General features: G+C 40.5%; 1 protein-coding gene across 2 annotated transcripts in view; it reads right to left on the bottom strand.

Annotated features, from left to right (window-relative positions):
• AQP9 (aquaporin 9) overlaps positions 1–21,506 on the bottom strand; it is a 38,116-nt gene that overhangs the window by 14,876 nt on the left and 1,734 nt on the right. The gene's annotated exons all lie outside the window — the stretch shown is intronic.

The following is a 21,506-nucleotide window of genomic DNA, read 5'->3' on the forward strand; positions in this document are numbered from 1 at the left end:
TTGGTGAGGGAAGGTTATTGGGAAAGATGAAACAGTCACATACAAGTTTGGTAGGAAAACAACAGGACAATGAACCACCATCAGCCTTTGTCACTCTGTGGTTTAAAGAGCCAGTGTGGTCCTGGAGGAATAAGTTCTGGGCTGCAGGATCATTAGATCATGGCTCTTAGATGTCAAGTAGCCGCAACTTTTTGTAGAATACAGGTTCTATTTTGGGTTTTATAACTAAACAAGAGCAACCAACTGGAGGGAGGGCTCAGCATCAAGTAATGGATATTATTTAAGGGCAGATGAAGAAAAGTTTCAGAAACAAATGTATTTAAGGAACAAGAGATTAAGAATGTGAAGACTTCTTATCAGGAAGATAATAACCAGCTCTTGTGTCCCTTCACAAAAGAATGAGAAAGGAAGTCTGAACCTGAAATATGAGAGTTTGCACATAAACCATTTCCTGATAGTGATTAAGTCTAAATAGCTCCCTTGGGACCCATTTGTGGAGTCCTTCAGAGAAATACAATTTACAAACAATGGATATTTAATACATATAGAATGATTTTTGGCTTACTCCTCCCTGAAGGCAGAGAAATTACCTAGATGATCTTTTAACATCCACTCCAGTCCCTGATTCTAAGTTATATTGATTTAGCTCTACCTGCTAGACAGTAGGGAGAAGTAGGACTTGACATCTCAAGGGGAGCACGGGGGCTGCATATCACACGCACAGGGCTGTCTTTGACGTTAATCACAGACTCCAGACCCTGTACTGAGAGCTAAATAAAGTTGTAGCAGGAACATGTTCCCTTTTCCCTTTCCAAAATGAACAAACTCCCCTGGGTTCATTTCACAGCCTACCAATTTCACCTAGGCTTGACATTATTTTTTTCTAGGATCCCTATCTGTTATAATAACTGTCAGAATTAAAACCACACTGCTGTCTTTCTTTTTAATTTATAGCCAGTTAAATGAACCTGGCACAACTTCCAAGCTAACTGGCATTTTGGTAGCATCTTCTGAAAAAAGGAAATAAACATTCCTGACAGCTGAGATGACCTGATTTAGACAACCACGGGTAAGAAGAGACACATCCAGACACTGGCCAGTCCTGAGCTATTACTACTTTCCACATAAGCTTCTTTCCTCTTTCATGGTGTGATGTTCACGCACTTGTGATAGTCTACAGGGGGCATAAAAGCTTTAAAAGGCCTGAGTGGACCTGGGGAGGCTTCTGTCCTGTCAAACTTCATTGTGATCAATACTCTCCTCTTCTACCCTAGATGTTGAAATTGCTTTTTTGTTCTTTTCTAGAGAGGATAACTGATGCTGTGCACTGCAAGAAAGGAGCGGAAGAAGAAATGAACAAGGTAAGGACTTTAGTGACCCTAGTCAGAAATTGTTACTCAGAAGATTTCAGCCCAACTTGACATCACTGCTTCTTAATTTTTAAATACATTCATACAGCCTGAAAATCAATGAGGAAGACAGGTAATGGCCTGCTAGTATCTTTCCTTGCCTGCTTCATTCATCCCACCTGCATTTACACTGCCAGGGAAACAGATCTGGGATAGTCTAATGTTATCATGGTCTGATTGCTAGGGAATTGGTCACCCACTCTGGTTTCCTTCTTTTGTGTGCCCACTGTAATTTTTTTTCCTTAAAAAAATGAGAGAACTGTTGTTTATGGTATTACTGATAGAATTTCCAGCATGATTCTGTGCTCTAACCTTTAAGAACTGCCATAGTTTTCCCCTTCTTAGACACAGAAAGAGCCAACCTGTCTCAATTTTTCTGATCTCCCCATCTAGAAATCTTCTTTTGGACCCATCACCCTTTCATATTCTTCTCACTAAACCTAACCTCTTTTCTCTGAAATTCACTTGTACTGTCCATACTGAACAATTAATACTTAGTTGTTTTCCAGATTCCTGATCTTGATTTCCTCATCTAGAAAACAATCTCTAAGATTCCTTTACATACCAACAGGCAACAACATGCTAGTCTATCCTCTTTTATTCTGTTTCCTTGGGTGTTGTGTTTCCCAAGTCCACCAGCCATATGCATGCCATCCACAGACCTCCAAGGTCACTTCCACCTTCTTGCTAGGATCCAGCACCTACCTTCTCCAGGTAGGTAAAAAAAAAAAAAAATCACAAGACCATGTAGGGAAGGGAGGGTGTTACAAAGCCATGGATCTAGTCTTCACTGTGCCCCCAAAAGTCTTCGTTCATTTCTCATTCATATTCTCCCAATAGTTTCGTCAAGCCTTCTCTTCTCTCATTAGCCCAAGACACCTGAGCCCCTTTCGGCAAATAATATCTCCTTCTACTTGACTCAGTACCTGTAGGTGGCCTTGAAGATCAATGGCAATTCAGAAGATCACATAAACATTGTGTTCCGGTTATTCAGTGCTACGTAACTAACTACTCCCAAACTTAGTGGTTTAAAATGGTAACATTTACTTTGCTTGTGAATCTGTCATTTGGGCAAGGTTTGGTAGAGCATCTTACCTCTGCCCCAGTTGGTATCAAATGTGATGGTTCAAAACTTAAGAGACTGGAATTATCTGAAGGCTCACACAGTCACATGTCTAGTGGTTGATGTCAGCTGTCAGCTGATGCCTCAGCTTGTGGGTTGGCCAACACACCTACAAATGGTCTCTGTGTGGCTTGGCTGAGTTCCAAGGGTGAGCACTGTACAGCCTTCAGAGCCTGCGTTCTTAAACCCTGCATCATGCTACCTCTCAGCCATAGCACTACTTTGGTTCTGAACTCAATAGCACACAAATTACAACATCCTTAATAGGCATTAGCTTGGCCCATGTTGGTTACCTTTAGGAATGGGGAGCTCATTACCACCTCAGGTGGCTTGTTCTAAATATTTTCGGTGTTCCAGTGGTTGGGGAGTCCTTCCATATATGAAGTTGGAGTCCTTTTTTCCTGTAACTTCTGTTCATTCTCTCCTGGCTTACTCTTGGGACCTCAGAGAAGAAGCCTCTTTTATACACCAGGCACTTCATTAAGTAGAGGGAGCAAAAAGTCCTCCCTGAGTTCTTTTCTGCTGGATGTTTGTCCCTTCACCTTTGATCCCTAGGGCTCCTCAGATTCCCGGTGAGTCTCACCTGGATAAGCTCTAGGTTGTTAGCACCCCTTTTAAGCATGGAGCCCAGGAATGGACACAATCCTCCCTTATTTTTTTTAAGCTTTTAAAAATGTTTATTATTTAAGACCAAAATTCCTGTGCAGTCTCCTTAGAGAGAATATGAGGAATATATAAAAATATAAAGAAAAAATAACCCAATCACAATGCCTCTACCTATGAACAGATATTATAAACATTTTGGCTTATTTCTCCCCAGTAATTTTTAAAATATTTATTTATTTATTAAAGTATAATTGACCTAAAACACAATGATTCACTATTTTCATACATTACAAATTGATCACCACAAGTCTAGTTACCATCTGTCACCATACAAACTTATTACAGTATTACTATGTTCGCCATGCTGTACTTTTCATCCCTGTGACTCATTTTGTAACTAGAAGTTTGTACCTCTTAATTTCCCTCACCTATTTCACTCATCCCTCCACCGCCCTCCCCTTTGGCAATCACCTATTTGTTCTCTATATCTGTGAGTCTGTTTCTGTTTGTTATATTTGTTTATGTATTTTGATTTTAGATTCTCTGACTTATTTTACCTAGCATAATACCCTCGAGGTCCATCCATATTGTCACAAATGGCAAGACTTCATTCTTTTTATGGTTGAGTAGTATTCTATTACATATACATACCACATCTTCTTTATCCATTACTCTATTGATGGACTCTTAGGTTGCTTCCATATCTTGGCTATTGTAAATAATGCTGCAGTGAACATAGGGAATACATATAACTTTTCAAATTAGTGTTTTTATTTTCTTCAGATAAATACCCAGGAATGGAGTTGCTGGATCATGTGGTACTTTTATTTTTAATTTTGTGGGAAACCTCCATCCTGTTTTCTATAGTGGCTACACCAATTTACATTCTCACCAACCGTGCACGAAAGTTCCCTTTTCTCCACATCCTTGCCAACACTTGTTATTTGTTGTCTTTTTGATGATAGCCATTCTAACAGGTGTGCGGTGACACCTCATTGTGGTTTTGATTTGCATTTCTTTGATGATTAGTGTTGTTGATCATCTTTTCATGTGTCTGCTGACCATCTGTATGTCTTCTTTGGAAAAATGTCTGTTCAGGTCCTATACACGTTTGTTTTTTTGATGTTGAGTTATATGAGTTCTTTGCATATTTGGGATATTAACCCCTTATCAGATATATCGTTTGCAAATGTCTTCTCTTTTGTAGGCAGTCCTCCCTTATTTGTGCATCACATTATGACATGGTAATTAATCATGTACCGTCTGCTCCTTGCTTCTATTGCTATCTAGTGGAGCACTTAACCACAGGATGTAATTCAACTGTTCACATATTAATACCTGGTTTTTCCAATTTTGTAAGATGCTTAAGTTTGTGTAGGAAACTTCTTTGCCTTTTAACAGCATCTAGTATATTGGACGTAATTAAATAACCAGATCCTACATGTTATTTCCAGTTATGATACTTGGTGTCTGTGTAAATGAACATGTTACTTCTCAGCCTCAGCTTGCTCATTTATTAAAAAATAATACCTGCCAGACTTGTTTCATAGGATTGTTCAGTAAAGGTTCAAATGGGATAACCTTAATGAAGGCACTATTTAAACAACAAAGGACAATAATAGGTGTAGGATATTATTGCCTTTGGTATAAACTCAAAGGAAAACTCCAATTCAGGGTGAATGAATTAAAACAAAGGGACTCATGAACTTAACCACTAATGCACTGCCTGGCAATAAAAATGGGGGCGAAAACACGTCTATGACAGATATTAGAAATAGCTACTATTTCATTCCAAACATGAGATCAAAATTTTGGGGGAGAGGGGGAAGTGAGAGACTGACAAGAACTTCAAGGGGTTTTGCGTATTTGTGATTACTCTTGAAAGATAGGTCATTGCATAGATGGCAAGATTTTAGTGCTTTTGGTAGTAAAGCAACACTAGAAAAGAGGAGGGGGTGAATACCATTGTTATCAGGTTCCTTGCATGGCAGGAGTGGGAGGAGGAATTTCAGTAGAAAAGGAAGAAAGACATTTGAAAGGCAGAACTCCTGTAAAAGATTGATTGGTGAGTGAGGTACCCCCAGTCATTCAGTCACCCAGGCCATACATTCTGGAATCTTTCGGTATTCCTTCCTCTTCTCTCTCTTGGCTACCCATAGTCAATCATGCCTAAATCTTCGGAGTCTTCTTCTGTGGCCTCTGACCAGTGCCCCCACTTTCATTGTCTCCCTACTCAGTGACCATGCCAGATGAAGCACAACATACTCTCCCACCCCCGTTGCTCAGGAATTGCCAGCATAACAAATTGCCCTTAACCTGGTACTCAGGGCCTTGCCTCACAATCCCCAGCTACTCTCTGCCCAGGGTTCTTCAGCATAAGTCTCTGCATCAGCCAGCCACTTTGAATCCTTTGAGCTCATGACACTCATTTCCACCTCTGCACACCTGCTCATGCTATACCTTCCAGCAGAATATCTTTTCTGCATTTTTCCCAATCAAAACCGATCTATTCTTAACACTGAGCTAAAATGCTACCTTTTCCCTAGGGCTTTCTCTGGCAACTGAAGCCCTCAAGGTTCTCTTCTGCTTATTTTGCCATGTCTTTACAATGTCATTTCTTTGTATTTCACCTTGCCTTGTGGCACCCCACCAAGGCTGTAATGTTCACCAGGGCACTCACACTTCTTTGTATTCCATGCTCAGACAATACTTATGAAAAAAATTTAAATATCTAAACAAGCAGGAAAAACTCCTGTGTAAAATGCCTTTTCAAGAGAAAAAGTTAATTTGAGGGTAAGATGTAAAAAGTGGGAGGTGTAATTTCTAAGACATACCACTTGGGACTGCTGGGAAGTTCCCAACTGAGCCATGAACCCTATGACAGGCTGATTAATGGACACAATGAAATGCTGGAGATGAGGAGAGAATAATGAGTCCACAGATTTTATTTCATTTGAGCCTTCTCAAATCCCCTTTGCATATACTACCTCCTTTAAAGTGAAAGCCAACATGTTCTGAGCACAGAACAGAGTGCAAAACAGGCACTCAAAATATTTGTTCAGCGAGTATGTAAAAACTGAGCCCTTTCGGAAAAGCAGTTAGCTAAGGTTAGGGATTACTTAGCAAAATGTTGACAAATGCATGCACCCTGGAGCCAGGGATCACCTGGGAGCCTTCTAATTATCGCAAGAGGTCTGTGATTCCCTGTGCACATCAACGTTATCCAAAGAAGGAAAAAATTAACATGTCTTGTATCTACCTTTCTGTTTCAGTATTTTCAGAATTAATGGATACTAAAAGAACAGTTTCTATCCTATAAAGCTCCTGAAAAAATTTCTTTGTTTTGTTTTGTTTTTTGTTTGCGGTATGCGGGCCTCTCACTGTTGTGACCTCTCCCGTTGCGGAGCACAGGCTCCGGACGTGCAGGCTCAGCGGCCATGACTCATGGGCCCAGCCGCTCCGCGGCATGTGGGATCTTCCCGGACCGGGGCACGAACCCATGTCCCCTGCATCGGCAGGCGGACTCTCAACCACTGCGCCACCAGGGAAACCCCCTGAAAAAAAATTTTAAAGTCGAAAGGAGCTCCTTGGGAAAAGTTGTCATAGACTTTGGAATAAAGGCTGTATGAAATGTTGACTATCTTTACTCATCTGTTTTGGGTAATGTGAGTAAAGGAATACAAATACCAGCTACCATCTATTTGGTGTGTGCTTTGTGCCAACTTCCATGCTAAGTGCTTTACCTGTATTACTTCATCATTATCCCATTAACTTATTATCACCTTGAAGGGGAAGTATTATTACCTCCATTTTATGGATGAGGAAATTGAGGCTGGGAAAGGCCAAGCAATTTTCCCAATGTTACATAGTAAAAATAAAGGAGACAGGACCAGGATTTGATCTCAGGTCTTAGTCAGAGGACTGTGCTCCTAACCATGACATATTGGACAGAGCAAGAGGTCATCAGAACCAACCAATGCCCCCAAGAATTCATGGAAGTTTTCAGGGAGGACACTGGGTTTTCCACAGGAAGTGAGATGGGGTACCATTTTTCCTATCTGTGTACTAAGAGTAAAGGCTGTCCGGGAATGTTGAAGGATTTGGAGAGCCCAGGCAGCAACCATCTGTTACCATCCACCCAGTATAAAAGGCCTCCCTGCAGACCAGATACAGTCTGAGGAAAAAAGACTGAGGTTGAAGCTCATTTGGAAGCCTCCTTGTAGACCCTGCTCTTTGTGCCAGGACAAGTGGCTTTTCTGCTGACAACGTATGTGATCACTCTAGTTCAGAAAAGTACCCAACACTTGTACTTTTTCTCTAAAGTTTCCCATGACCTAGAGAAAAATTCTTTTCAGCCCCATTTCCCTTCCTTTCTCGGAGATCAAAAAAGAGACATGTTGGTGATTAAGTGCAACTTTTTAGTTTAGGCAAAACTTTTTTTTATGGATTTCTAGCTCCCCTTGCAGAGACAACTTCCACTAGATGACCAAGTGCTCACTGGGGAAAACGAGACCTGAAGGCAGAGTTAAACCTTTTCCTCTCTTGTTCTCTTTTGCTCGTTTTCTTTCCTCATAGTGTCTCCCAATCTTGTAGTCATCAGCAGAGATCATCACACTCCTCTCCCTAATGCTGACAAAACCTGCCTACTCCTGGGAGTCGGTGGGTGGGGTAGGCCTTTTCTACACTTACAAACCACACCCATGAGCCATGTGGATTTCTTGTGGAGCTGGCCAAAATTTAGGGCACTTATTTAGCATTCAGCCTATTCACAACACCAAGACTCAAGAAGTCAACCAATTCCACCTCTCCCTCTCTGGCCCATGTGCCCCGTTAGTACATTTTACTGAAAAAGAGCCAAAGAGCTAACCCAGGTGGCCATTCTAAACTGCTCCAGTACCTCCAAAGCACACCTGGCTAGTGTTTATTTACTATTGTTCTTTTAAAAATGTATCTAGGGGGCTTCCCTGGTGGGGCAGTGGTTAAGAGTCCGCCTGCCGATGCAGGGGACACGGGTTCGTGCCCCGGTCCGGGAGGATCCCACATGCCGCGGAGCGGCTGGGGCCGTGAGCCATGGCCGCTGAGCCTGCGCGCCTGGCGCCTGTGCTCCGCAGTGGGAGAGGCCACAACAGTGAGAGGCCCAAGTACCGAAAAAAAAAAAAAAAAAAAAAAAATGTATCTAGGAAGCCAATATCCTCCTTTAATCCAGTAATGTCAGTTTGGCTCATGTTTGCTGTGTGCCATGTGGGCAGCAACAACGTGACCCAAGACATGGACCATGTATGACTATTTACCTTATGTTGCTGCAGGTCTTCTTGGAAATAGGTAAGGAATATATTTTGAATGAAAAGTATTCTTCAGTAGATAATTTGTCATTAAATGGTGTAAATATTCATAAAACAGAAGTCAGCATTAAAAGGGCATATCTGTGGCAACACTTATATTTTAAATAAACTGAGTTGTATTATGTGTAGGTGGGTGAGAGTATATGTATATACACACACACACACCCACTCACATATATATATAGATATATATATGTTATAAAAAAATCTCATTAAGTCCCAATAATAACCTAAGGGGGAGGAAAACTCTGCTGTTTTCATCTAAAGAAAACTTAGGTCAAAGAAATTAAGTAATTTGCCTGAGGAGTATAGCTAGTGAGAAGATCGTTTTGAACCTAAAATTAACATTTCTGTCCAAAGTTCATGTTCCTTCACTTACATAAACAGCCCTCAAGTGTACCTGAGCCAAATAAGTCATTTGTTCAGATTTGTACTTCAGAAGCCTGTCTTTCAAAAAATCAAATTGTGGGAAATGAAGATCTCCAAATCTACAAATACCTCTCACTGGGACTTGGCATTCACTTTTCTTCATCCATTCCTCCCTGTTCCTGTACATTCAAAAATTCTAAGTGCTATTCACAGTGCCTGGTGTCATAGGGATGCAAAAAAACCAGACACAGTGCCTCCAAAGTTTACAGACCAGTAGGAGAGGTAGGAGCTGTGAACTGCCAGAATCACAAGAACAGTATGAAGTGATTTCCTGTTGCTTTATGTTATAATCCTGTTATTCGTGAATGGTTTAAGTATTTATGCCTAGGGAAAGTGTGCATGGGGATGTGGTTTTATAATTCAGCCTTACTAACTAGTTGATAGAAATTTTGACATTTAAGTCTCCCCAAATTCTTGAATTACTTGATTAATACCCAAAATTATTGAGCCACCTGACAATACTATTAAGTCCAAGATATATTAATATATCACGAGTGTATAACAGGTTGGCCTCATGAGGAACTTGACTACGATAATATAAGATCAAGATTTATCTTCTGGGCTTCCCTGGTGGCACAGTGGTTGGGAGTCCGCCTGCCGATGCAGGGGACACGGGTTTGTGCCCCGGTCCGGGAGGATCCCACATGCCACGGAGCGGCTGGGCCCGTGAGCCATGGCCGCTGAGCCTGCGCGTCCGGAGCCTGTGCTCCGCAACAGGAGAGGCCACAGCAGTGAGAGGCTTGCGTACCAAAAAAAAAAAAAAAAAAAGATTTATTTTCTGATATTGCCAGAAATAAAATTGTTTTCACCCCATTGCCTCAACCAATTTTACCAGGGGGTAGGATGGGAAAAGGAAAGGACCACAATCTTGCATGTAGGACTTAAATTTCTAATAGCCAGGCCTCCTGTAAACAGACGATATCAGACAGTAGCCCTCACAATCTCTCCATTAGCGCTTTTCTGGTGAGAATATTTTGTCTGTGTAGAATGTGATTAAGGACACCTTCAGGGCAGAGTCACAAACTGGTGGTCCATGGCTAAAGACAGCCTATGAGTAGGATTGACTCAAAGATGTGTTTTGTTTGGCCCACATGGTGATTTTTTATAATTTTAGGAATTGTTACCAGTATTTAAAAATAGAAAAATTGAGCTTCCCTGGTGGCGCAGTGGTTAAGAATCCGCCTGCCAATGCAGGGAACACAGGTTCGAGCCCTGGTCTGGGAAGATCCCACATGCTTTGGAGCAGCTAAGCCCATGCACCACAACTACTGAGCCTGTACTCTAGAGCCCACGAGTCACAACTACTGAAGCCCGCATACCTAGAGCCCTTTGTCCACAACGAGAGAAGCCGCTGCAATGAGAAGCCCACGCAGCGCAGTGAAGAGTAGCCCCTGCTCGCCACAACTAGAGAAAACCCGCACACAGCAGCAAAGACCCAACACAGCCAAAAATAAATAAATAAATTTACTAAAAAAATAGAAAAATTACACATAGAACTCTGGATTACTGACCATTCTTGAAAAACTGGAATATCTTATAAAGCCTTACCCCATTCCCGCTTAGCCACAGTGGAGATGGTCTGGGTGGCAGATGCCCCCCAGAGACATGGCATACACTGTCCACTTCCTCCCTAACTCCACCATGCCCATGTCACTCAGATATCTTACCTGACTGGTCTCAATAAGCTTTGGGACTATTGAGTACCATCTTAAGTCCTAGAAAGAGAAACCCATTTAGATTTTGGGGCCAGTGACTTCCTGGCCCCACAGATGCCATGGGGATAACCTACCTGGGCTGAGACGCAGGAGCCTCCCAGGTCCTGGAGGAAGGATTCTTGGCTATCTTCAAATGAAGGAATAACTATGGGCAAAGCTTTATCTAGGGAGGTAGTAACACAGAGACCGAAAACACAGTCCTATTCTTGAGAAGAAAGTCATTCTGGGGCCTGCCACAGGCTCTCCTCTCCCTGTAAGCATTGTGTTTTTTTGTAACTGGAGAGGAAGAACAAATCCCAACCTGTCAGTACACTGGTCTCTGCAAACCTTGTCCCTCCGGCCTGTGCTGTAGGTATGTTACCAGAAGTCCCACTTCCTACTCCATCTGTCTATATATACCTATTTAGTTTATGTAACTGTGTCCATTGGAACATGTAATGATATTAGTAACAACAAGAACAACAAAAACAAATACTATTTATTGAGTATAATAGCATACATTAGCCCATTAATCCTCACAAAGACCCTGTGAGTCGGGTCCTCTTAACTGTCTCCACTTTACATATCAGGAAACAAAGCTTAGAGAGGTTAAGAGGTCAAGAGAATTCCTCACATACACACAGGCAGTAAGTGATAAAGCCCAGGTTTGATTGCACATAATTTTGGCCGCTGGGTGGATGAATGAGCAAACATTTACAGCATGTATACTGTGGGCCAAGCACGCTCACTTCTATTACTTCCATTATCCCTCCCAACACTTAATCCTCATTTAAAAAGTAAAAGACTGGATGGCTTAACAAAAAATCCTATAGCTAATAAGTGGCAGGATCTGAATCGGGAGCCAGGTTCTCTGATTCCCAGTCCTGTGTTTCTCCTGAGACAACTTCTGCTACCTTGGTGGGGCTACTTGGTTTCTTTATTAGGACAGAATACCTCTTCAGGCATGCCTTTCCAGTCAGTTAATTTTCCAACTGGAAAATAAAACTTTCTCAGTCATAACAAAAATGGTCACAAAGAACCAAGACTGAAATCTGGACATTCCAGATAAAAATAAAGTATTGGGTGGCATGTAGCCTGAGATAATATCAGAATGCGATCAGTCACCTCTCAAGAACCAGCTGTACTTCAAAAGAGATGATATTAAGGCAGGTTCATCAAAAGAGAGGAATCTGAGATTTGAGAAACAGGTGAATGGGAAAATGGCCAATTTTATAGGTCTCCAAATAGAAAAGAGTACCAAGAACCAACACGGACCTCAGAAATGAGAGATGACTAAACTCCACTATTTCCACTAGGCTGAAAAGAATAGTGCTCTCCTTTTCTGATCTACAGCAGGCATTCACTCCTCCCTCAGCTCATCCCAAATAATGCTAGCTTGGACAAGAGCTTGATCATGATCCCAGGGCCAGAATAAGAAACTAATTATTGATTAAGGTGTGTGTGTTCATATCACGATAACCATGGGGCTGAATGTGCTGGGTGTGGATGGGGGGTTGCTGAGGACAATTCTCTCTTTATTCAGAGTGGCCCAACAAAGTCAAGTATACCTTGGGTCACTCTCAATCTGGAAGATCACTGAAGATGGAGGAGTTTGGGGCACTGATTTGTTTCTTAGGTTCATTCCACGGCTTGCAGTTCCCAAAGTGTGTCCCACAGTTTATCAGTTCTGTGAGGTGCTCCTCAAAAAAAGTTGTTTGTGGTCAAGTAAGTCTGGGGACAACTGTATATTCTAGTCCCCTCTTAGAAATTTACAGTGAAGATTAAAGGCTCTGATAACTCCTACAGTTAAGAAAACTACTTAGCTTGGTTTAACCCAGTGTTTCCAAAGTATATCTGGGAAGGACAGCATATTTTCTTTCATGTAGTTCTTGTTTGCATTTCACAGAACTAGTGTTCTTCAGAACACAGTTTGAGCATCTCCCTAAATCACTTGGAAGGGATAAATTCTGCTGAGTGAGTTCTTTTGTGGGGAGCAGAGAGGTGAAGAAAATATACATGAACATTAAAAAATGTTCAGTTACAAGGGGTATATGATAAAATATAAGAATTCGTGGGACTTCCCTGGTGGTCCAGTGGGTAAGACTCCATGCTACCAATGCAGGGCGCCCGGGTTTGATCCCTGGTCCGGGAACTAGATCCCACATACATATCGCAACTAAAAGTTCACATGCCGCAACTAAGAGTACACATGCCACAACTAAAAATCCCACATGCCATAACTAAAGATCCTGCATGCTGCAACAAAGATCCCACATGCTGCAAATAAGACACAGCACAGCCAAAATAAATAAGTAAATATTTAAAAAACAAGAATCCGTGTCCTTCCCACCCCAGATTTCATATTTTATCCTCTATAGGTAACTAATATCAATACTTTCTGGTGTATTCTGTTAAACATGTGTATATGTGTGTGTATTTATACAAATGGGAGTTTTTATACATACCATTTTCTGCCTGCTTTTTCACTTTAAAAGCTTAGCGAGTCTTTCTATATCAGCATTTAAAGGTTGGCCCCATTATCTTTAATGGCTGCATAAGGGTCCACTGCAGCAATGCACCCCAATTTCTTTAACCAATTACCTGTTGATAGAGGCATAGGTTTTGGGGGGAGGTTTCCTGCTAAGAAAGTTTTACACAGAGTCTAAGCCATGTGGGCCAATTCTAGGATGAGAGGGACTAAGGCCTTGGGTCCTTTTTGGTCTTCACTGACCATCCCAGACCTGTACCTTAGAGCATATCAACCAATGTATCAAGGTGGCTGAGGGCGGGCAGTGCATATTTTGCTGGCATATTTTCTTTTAAAGCATTTGCTTTGCTTTCCAGGGTCAGTGAACGTAGCAATCCTACCTCAGATGTGAAATAAGGTGCCCACTAGATGCATGGAGTCACTGCTGGGCTCTTTCAGCATCTTGATATATTCTTTGGGTTGTCTCACTTCTATGAGGCTTCCCTTCCTCAAAGGCCTCACTTTATGCCATATCTACATCACAAGGCTGATGAGTAAGGAGGAGCCAGCTTCTGCTCTCATCCCATGTTCTCCTTTCTTGTCAAGTAATGAGAACATGTTGCAGAAAATTTTGTCATTAAAGAAAAACTAAGCAACTCTACTTCTGGAAAGTAAAAAACAAAAATACTTCCCCTTTGAAAGTAACAAAAATAGCAAGTTTTCTGGGTCAAAATTAAAACTCAGGGATCACAAGCACAGTTTTGTTTGGCAGAATCAAATTTGGCTTTATGAGTCTGCAGCCCTTAGATCAGTGACTCAGAACAGACTTTTCTCCCCGGGTTCTTTGGAACTCTGAAGTTTCCCAAGTTAGCCTGGCCCTTCATGTTCACTGATGATAAGGGGAAGCCCGCAGGAAAATCCTTCTTCAGCTGATATTGACTCAGGGTCTCAGGACTTGAAGAGGATCAGCCTCATTTAGGAAAGCATGGGGTTTCCTAGTCACTCATGATCACACTTCCCATGTGGGGGAAAGGGAGCAGAGAGCTGTTCTTTAGAGTGAGTGCTCTTCACCACCACACCCACATTCATCAGTCTTTTTTGTCAGTTTTCCACCTCACAGTAATCATTTCTTGTTGGTGATATACCTGGACACCCTAGCAAAAGCAAATGCAAACCGGTTCTGGAAGAGCAACTCCACAGTTCAGGCTGTACAGATTTCCCACACTGAATAATAAACCTTCCTGAAGAGCTTACAATACAAATTTACAAAACACTAAAGGAAATGATCCTTTGTGAATGAGACAGTGGATAAAATAAGCAAGATGATTAGCAACTCCAAAACTTGAGATGATGGAAATAAAATATCATAAAATACTGTAAATATGTTAGGCTTTAGTAAGTTAAACAGATTAAAAATAAACACATAAAGAGGGAAATGAAAAGCAATTAAGTACAAGAACCAAATAGAACTTCTAGAAATGAAAACATATTAATGAAACTGAAGACTTAATGAGTGTATTAAACAGAAGACTAGATATAACTGAATAGGAAATTAGTGAATCAGAAGACAGATTTGAGAACACTACAGAAAATTCATCATAGAGAGATTGAGATAGATTTATGAAAGAATCGTTAAGAGACATATAGAAAAAAGTGAGAGGGTCAAGCATATATACAAATATAATAGGAATTCTAAAAGGAGAAAAGAGTCTGGAGGAGAGGAAAGGTGATAAGCTGAGAATTTTCTAGAATTGGTGAAAATTGCAAATTTTTACATTGAAGATGAACAATGAATCCTGAGCACTACCAAGATTCATTCCTAGTCATAGTGAAGTTTCAGGAAGAAAAGAAACTTGTAATAGTAGGCAGAGAAATGCAGGTTTTTAAGGACAAAAATTAGACCAGTGACAGACTTGTCAATAGCAATAATAAAGACATTGGGATGACACCTGCAAAATGATAAACAAAGCCAATCATCAACCTAAAATTTATCAACTAATTTATCATTGAACCTTGAGAATGAAATAGACATAGACAAAGACTGAGAAAGTTTATCCCTCACACATCCTTCCTGAAAAATTTCCTTAAGAAAGTTTATTTTATTGCACAAAGAAAATTGCATCTGAAAGAAAGTAATGAATGGATGCAGTAATGATTAGCAAGTAAACCGGTAAATGATAGTAAATTTAAATAAGTATTCACTCTTAAAAACACTAATATTAAGAATAATGAGAGTAGAATATTAGGTAACAATGGCATAAGATGGAGTGGTTGATTACAATGAGGCTTTTAAAAAGCTTTTGTGTTGTTCAGAAGGAAAGAGATATTAATTCACTTTAAAGTTTGTGAATGTAATAATACATTTTTTTAAAATGGAAGGATAAGTACTTAAAGAATAGAAAGTGTAAGCAGGGGAGAAAAGGGAGAAACAAAGAAAACTGATCAACTCAATGGGAGAATATAAGAAAGGTCAAAGCAGAAACTACTAAGTGGAAAACAAAGAAACCACATTAAAAATTAAAGAAAGGGCATCACCACAGGTACAGAAGAGATTTTTAAAAGCTGTAAGCAAATACTATGAAAAATCATCTCAAAATTACTGTTTTCACTATATTAATTTTGAAAGCATTAACAATTTTGAAAAACTACATTTGAAAACAGAAATGAAGTACAGTTCCCTAGGAAAAAAATAAATTGCCAAAATGGAATTAAGAATAGAAAATCTAAATGAGACATAGCTTTAAAGAAACCTTTTCTCACACATCTTTCTCTTTTTCTCTCTTTCTCCCTTTTTCAATTCACATGCTAAGTAATCTTTAAGAAACAGATAATCCTCATTTTATACAAAATGTTCCAGAAAACATAAAAAGAGGGAAAAATTCCAAAACATTTCATGAAGCTAATATAACCTTGGTAATAAAACTAGACAAGGGCAACATAATAAATGAAATTATAGCCCAGATCCTTAGTAAGACATTGCAAACTAAATGCTGCGTGAGTATGTGGGAATCAATCTCAGGAATGTAATGATGATGTAACCCCAAAATATTTATCAATGTAATTTTCTTTATCAACAGATAAGAAAAGAAGCCCTTGTGCTTATTTTAATAGATGTAGAAAGCTGTTTTTCAAAAATTCAACAATCTTTCCTAATGAGAGTTTTAGTAAATGAGGAACAGACAGGAGTTTCCTTTCTCAGATCAAGAATGTCTACCAAAAACCTACAGAAACTATCATGTTTCATGGTAAAATACCAGAAGCAGATTTTTGAAAGTTGGGAATAGAACAAGAATGCCGCAATTATATCTTCTAATAACATTGAACAAGAGGTTTTAACCACTATAATAAGATAATAAGAAGAAATTAACAATTTAAGGACTAAAAAGAAAGAAAATAAAAACTCTCATATTCTCTGCAGTGCTGAGACACTCATATTCACAGTGCTGACTGTGTCAGCACAGTCCAGTAGTGCATTTTTCATTGAGAAAAAAGTTCTACATCTGTGTTGTCCAATATGGTAGTCAGTAGTCATATATGGCTCTTGAGCATGTGGAGTGGAACTAGGAAGACTGAGGAACTAAATTTTTTATTTTATTTAAGATTAATTTTAAGTACCCACATACGGCTAGTGGTGCTCAGATTTGATGGCCTTGATCTATACAGAATAACCAAGATAATCTATAAACTTATTTGAATTAATAAGAGAATTACCAAGTTTGCTGAATGTACAATCAATGTACAAAAATCAATATTGTTCTTAAACCCTAGTAATAACCAATTAGAAAATATAATTTTTTAAAGGTACTATTCACAATAGTGATAATAACCATAAAGTAGCTAAAAATATATCAAACAAAAATATATATGACTAATACCAAGTAAATTATAAAACTCTGGAAAGAAATATAAAAGCAGACCTGTGAGTGAGGAACTATTCATGTGTGAGAAGATTCAGTATTTTTAAATGTCAGTTCTATCCAGAATACTATAAATTCAATGCAATACCAGTCAGTTAATCTTTTATTTGAGATTAATTTCCAGAGGAGAAAAATCTTAAGGTTCAGTAAACATGAAAAGATCAACTGCACTAGGAATTCATTAAAACTGCTAGTGAACTTCTATTTCCTACATATCAAATGGGCAAAAATATAAAAGTTGGATTGTATCAAGGGTTGGTGAATGTATGGAGATGGGGACTCTTATGTTGCTGCCTGTAGTATAATTTGAAACCACTTTGGAGAGCAATGTTACAATACACATAAAGGTGAAGATAGACATGTCCTAAACCACAAAACTCACTTCTAAGGATGTACTCAAGAGAAACTCATGTACCAGGAGACCTGTACAGGATGTTCATAATAGCAGTGTTGGTAATTGCAGCACATTGCAAACAACATAACAGTTCACGAGGCAAATGGATATATACACCTGCTGTACTACCCAACAGTTAAAATGAATTACCTACATCTACATGTCCCCAAGTAGATCTCAAAAAACATCTTTGACATTTGTATACTTTCAAATTGTGGAAGGTATACAAGTTATGAAGCCACGCATATAAGTTTGTAAAACATCTGAAACAGTAGCATAGATTGTCATGGGTGGCAGTAACAAAAGTTCAAAACCATGCACAAGAATGAAGAGAAACAAGAGAGGTTTGATTCTAAATCCAGCTCCACCACACATTTGCCTGTGGGCAAGATGTTCCATCATTACTAAGCCTTAATTTCCTCACCTGTAAAATAAGAACAATTTCCTTATCTCACTAGATTTTTCCAAGATTAAATTGAGTGTTAATGCTCTTCACCATCTTTTGTCCTCATCACATAACTGTATTTCGAGTGAGAGAACCTTCCGCTTCAGGCCCCGCTACACTCCATTGAAGGTACAGGGCAAGAACCCACATAAGAGCTCATGTTTGGTTCTTTCACAGTTCAAATTTAGAACCTTGGACTTTCTTAATGTTACAGAACACCCAGAAGCAGAAGTACAGATCCATGAAAGGCAGAGTACTGGACATAAATCATAAGTAAATAAAAGAAGCAGGTAGGGTTGGCCATGGATGTTCTCTCTGATGGCCTGCTGTGGTAGAAAGAGCATTTGACAGAATTCTGTGAGCAAGCTTGTGGGTCTTTGTTTCCTCATCTGAAAGATGCAGGGGCCAGACAACAGAGACTACTTCATCCCAATGTGTGAGGGCCTGAGGACAGAGCATCCCTCTACGGCTCTGGCAGACAAGCCATCCGAGACCAGGAGAGGCTTCTGGCCTATCATCGGTCAGCAAACTGACAGCTCTAGCTCCGTGGGACCCTCAGTCATGGACGTCCCAGACTTGGAGTGGGGCACGGCTTTGCAAAGCCATAAGCTAGAACCAAGCAAATAGAAGACAGAGGGCAGGGGGCTGTCGAGACAGAAAGTAAGAGAGAAGAGTTACCAAGTCTCTTGAGGGCCACTTCCCTTTAGGTCCTTTGCTCTGAGTCACAGACTGGTCTCATGGAGTATCTAGAAAATAGAAGTATTAAGGGAAAAACACAGTGCTTTCCATGGCCAACGTGTTCATTAGAGCCATGAAGAGATGGCTGAACCACCTCAGAATCCTGCTGTTACAGGAGGTTTGAACGTGTTTGTAGGTGGTGAAGAGGTCCAAAAACTTCATGCTAATAGATCTTCTATAAAATTTTCCTGTAAAGTTCTCTTGGACTTTCACATGAAATGAGTTAATTTTCATTAAATGCTGGTATATTAGGAACGACTGAAGTCAAGATATCAAGCCTAGCTCTTGTGTTCATGGGCTGGGTAACCTTGGGTGAACCTCTTGATTGTGTTACATCTGTTTTCCCATCTGCCGAAATGGAGTTGATCACCTCTCTCTCTCTCTCTCTCTCTCTCTCTCTCTCTCTCTCTCTCTCTCTCTATATATATATATATATATATATATATATATATATAAATAATTTAACTTTTGGGGTGTCAGGATATATATATAATTTAACTTTTGGGGTGTCAGGATATATATATAATTTAACTTTTGGGGTGTCAGGATATATATATATATATCCAAGGAGAGTTATAAAAGTAAGCAACAGTCCAGATGAAAAAACACTCTGCCTCTTAGAGGAAAAGCACAGTGGAAACCCAAGGCCATGTATGTGCATGAGGCATGACAACTGGGCTCCATATTGACTCCTAGGACACATGACTGCATCAGTCCATGCCTCAGCTTCCCCATCAATGAGATGGGCCAAGGGCATTCACCTCACTCTTATCTCATAGTTGTCCTACCAGTCTCTGGGAACTCCAGATAAATAATGTAGTAGACCAGAATTGTCTTGAATTACACCCTGCAAAGCAGACTTATTTTAAGAACTGGCTAATTTTAAGAACTCTAAATGCTAACCACATATTCTTTTCTTTTTCTTTATCTTTATTGGAGTATAATTGCTTTACAATCTTGTGTTAGTTTCTGCTGTATAGCAAAGTGAATCAGATATATGTATACATACATCCCCATATCCCTTCCCTCTTGCATCTTCCTCCCAACTTCCCTATCCCACCCCTCTAGGTGGACACAAAGCACCGAGCTGATCTCCCTGTGCTATGTGGCTGCTTCCCACAAGCTATCTATTTTACATGTGGTAGCGTATATTTGTCAGCGCTACTCTCTCACTTCGTCCCAGCTTACCCTATATTCTTTTGTTTCAGAAGCTCCCTAATATGGAATAGACCTATTCCAAGATCTGAGGACACTTTGTATCAATCATTTTAAAGCCCCAGAATTTCTATAGCCATCATATCTGAAAACCCTTCCAGAAACAGAGTGACGAACTTGGTGACTCTGTCAAAGAGAGAAGTTTTGTCATAAAGTCATGAAGGCAGGATCAGATGTGGGAAACATGGTGGGGTCTGAAATGTCTCCATCCATCTCATTTCCTCCCTCCCTCCTGCAATGCCCACTCCCCTCTGCCCTCCATATCCTGTGTCCCAGGCCTCTGCCCTTTCTATTTCTCTTCAGGGCACAGATCAAAGGTATTACTTTTAGCAGAAGTACTTGCATTATTTCATTCTTAGATATGCCAAAAGATAGGTTGTCTAATGTACAAGCTTGATGGGGTGAGACAAAAAATGTAGGATCTTTCGCAGTACACAAGTAGATGCTACCCACTCATAAGTCCAGACCTGGAAGAATGCCCTTCCACCACAAGAGGAAATATGGCTGCTTGGTGGGCTGTTCACCTCAGCATCCTCAATAGGATGAGCTCTGTATCAAAGAATCCTGAAATGTTTGGAGAGAGAAGAGGGTGCACAAAAAAGCGACGAGTGAACATAGCTCCTTCAAAAAATGATGAGAGATCTTGGGAAGTTCAGCCCCTAAAAGGAACTATTTAATTCAACACACATTGACCGTGTCCCATATATATATGGGCAGAGTTCCGTAGTCCGTGCTAGGGCAAGGCATGGGCATGATGCCCAGGAGGGGACAAAGCAGCTGTTTTAAAATACTACAGGGCTTCCCTGGTGGCGCAGTGGGTGGGAGTCCGCCTGCCGATGCAGGGGACACGGGTTCGTGCCCGATCCAGGAGGATCCCACATGCCGCGGAGCGGCTGGGTCCGTGCGAGCCATGGCCGCTGAGCCTGCGCGTCCGGAGCCTGTGCTCCGCAGCGGGAGAGGCCACAACAGTGAGAGGCCCGCGTACCACAAAAAAAAAAAAAAAAAAAAAAAAAAATTACAAAGACTCTTCAAGTAAAAGAGCAGAAGGGTCGAGGGATAAGGGAGCTAGCATGTAATGAGCACCATATGTTAGGAATTTTACATGTAGTGGATATTTAATGTGCAACTTGAAACCTGCACACCATGGGCCCACGTGCAGGGGGCTGAGAAGTGTGTTTTCTGCCTTCACCTCAAACCCTTCCACCTGAGTTGAGTAGTCTTTTCTTCTTAGGGGAGCAACTAATGGTCTGGTCTCATCGGGTGCTCATCAATTAAACTCCCATGCCCACAGTACTAACTCAAGGTTCCAATCTATGGAAATATTAAAGCAGAGTCTGATTTACTATCTATCAAGGACAGTGCCAAAGGAATTCCAGCAATGGGTGGAAGTACGGGGAAAGCGTAGCCTCTAGAATTAGAAAGCATCCCAGTTCACTGCTTTCCCGGTTTTGGCCAATTACTTCATCTCTTTGAGCCCTCACTTCTCCAGCTATTTATGGGTGATAATAAAGTCTTCGTAATGCAGCTACCATAAGGATTAAACAAATGTAGGTAAAGAAGCTAACAAATGGTAGGTACTTAACACATACTCCCTACCTTTGCAGCTCAACGCTTCTAAACCTCTTCTCTGTGATGGGGAAGATGCATTGCAAACTTTCTCCCTGGCACTAGCAAAGGCATAAAGGCCTACCTATCCCAATGTCTAAAAGGCCAACTTAGAGCTAGTT

This window comes from Kogia breviceps, chromosome 3, assembly GCF_026419965.1.
Source record: "Kogia breviceps isolate mKogBre1 chromosome 3, mKogBre1 haplotype 1, whole genome shotgun sequence".
Taxonomy (NCBI): Eukaryota; Metazoa; Chordata; class Mammalia; order Artiodactyla; family Physeteridae; genus Kogia; species Kogia breviceps.